The sequence below is a fragment of the Mastomys coucha genome, unplaced genomic scaffold (genome assembly GCF_008632895.1).
Source record: "Mastomys coucha isolate ucsf_1 unplaced genomic scaffold, UCSF_Mcou_1 pScaffold6, whole genome shotgun sequence".
Classification (NCBI taxonomy): Eukaryota; Metazoa; Chordata; class Mammalia; order Rodentia; family Muridae; genus Mastomys; species Mastomys coucha.
Genome location: NW_022196912.1, coordinates 80218702 through 80220669, shown reverse-complemented (window position 1 = coordinate 80220669; position 1968 = coordinate 80218702). Strand labels below are relative to the sequence as shown.

Genomic DNA, 1968 nt, shown 5'->3' with positions numbered 1-1968 from the left:
TTTTGTTTGTTTCTTTGTTTTTTGGAGGGGAAACTGGGAATGGAGAAATTTACATGTAAATAAAATATAAAAAAAAATTTTTAAAATAAATTTTTTGAAGAAAATTAATTAAAAAGAAAGAAAGCGGAGGATCCATTTCAGACCTGCTAACCACAACACACAGGAATCCTCCCACCCTCTTATCCAGGCCAAGCTCCCTGGTCTCCAAAGCTGCTTCACAGAGACCTCATCCAACCCTCCTCAGCCCTGCCTGCCTGTACCAAGAATAAAAAGGAATATTAAAAGAAAAAAAAGAAAGAAAGAAAGCAATGGCTACTCTTCCAGAGGACCCAGGTTCAAGTCCCAACACCCACTACTGACTGTAACTCCAGTTCCAGGGGACCCAAAGCTTTCTTCTGGCTTCCACAGGTACCATGTGTAATCACAATGTACAGATACGCGTGTAATTGAAGCACCCATATACATTAAACACACACACACAAAAAAAAAAAATGTAATGGCCAAGCACTTGCGTGTAATCCTTACACATCCTCTCTGTAATAGTCACAGTACTGTGACAAAGTACTTCACAGAAGCAACTTAAGGGGAGAAAATGTATCGGCTTAGAGATTAAGGAGGGATGCTGTTCTTTGTGATAAAAAACCTAAGTGGTGGGAGCATTAGGGGACTGATCTCATGGCATCTACAGTCAGGAGGCAGAGAGAGATGAATGCTGATGTTTACCTGGCTTTCTGTTTTCCCTTTTTCACTTAGTTCAGGACATCAGACCATGGTGTAGTACTGCCAGCATGTTCAGGATGCTTCTTCCCTTCTTGAACCTCTCAGGAAACATTCCCTACAGACTCACCTAGAGCTGTGTCTCCTAAGTGCTTCTAAATCAAGTCAGACTGTCAATGAAGATTAGCCATCACAAGTCCATGCTTTGCCAACTTTATATCCAAAGCACATCACTTTATGTTGTAACATTCCACCCTTGGCACTCATAAATGCATGGCTGTCTCATGATATAAAATGCATGTATTCCAGCTTCAAAGGTCCCAATAATGTTAACAGTTTCCAGAATTGCAATAGTTTTAAATATTCAGAGTGCCTTCTGACACTCATAAAAAATCCATTAGCTGTAGACCCCTGTGGTGGTTTAAATAAAAAGGGCTCCCCATAGGTCCATAGGGAATGGCACTATTAAGAGGTGTGGGCTTGTTGGCATAAATGTGGCCTTGGAAAAACTATGTCACTGGAGATGGGCTATGAAGTTTCAGAAGCTCAAGCCAGGCCCAGTTGTCTCGCTCTGACTTCCTGCTGTTTGCCAATTTGGATGTAGAACTCTTAGCTACCTCTCTAGCACCGTATCTGCCTGAGTGTTGCTATGCTGCCCACCATGATAATGGACAAAACCTCTGAAATGTGAGCAAGCCCCAGTTAAATGTTTCCTTATAAGAATCATCGTGCTCGCTTCGGCAGCACATATACTAAAATTGGAACGATACAGAGAAGATTAGCATGGCCCCTGCGCAAGGATGACACGCAAATTCGTGAAGCGTTCCATATTTTTTTTAAAAAAAAAAAAAAAAAAAAAAAAGAATCATCATGGTCATCATATCTATTCACAGCAATAGACAGCCCTTATAAAATCAAAACTAAGTTAACAAAACTAAGTAAGTCCAACATACAATGACAGAGTTAACATTTCCATTCACAAAGAGAGGAATAGAGGAAGAGCAAGAAAATACCAGAACAAAGCAAACTGAAACCCAGCAGGGCAAACACCAAGCCCAACAGCTCAGTGTCAGACATTAGGCCTTATGGTGGAATCATCTGAGTTCAAATAACCTTGTAACCCAAATCAATGTAATGTAAATCACGGAACCAGGTCTGCTTCCTACAACACGAGTATCATCTCTCTTGGGCGAACTGTACTCCATGCTGACAGCTTTCCTCACCAGTCTCCACTGTGGTTTGTGCTTCATC

The 1968-nt window shown here is 41.2% G+C and overlaps 1 non-coding gene across 1 annotated transcript; it reads left to right on the top strand.

Moving 5' to 3' along the window:
• Nucleotides 1-1445: 1445 nt before the first annotated feature.
• LOC116081210 lies at nucleotides 1446-1552 on the top strand. The gene has a single exon (XR_004114737.1). It is a non-coding gene; the product is annotated as a U6 spliceosomal RNA (small nuclear RNA).
• The last annotated feature ends 416 nt before the right edge of the window (nucleotides 1553-1968 follow it).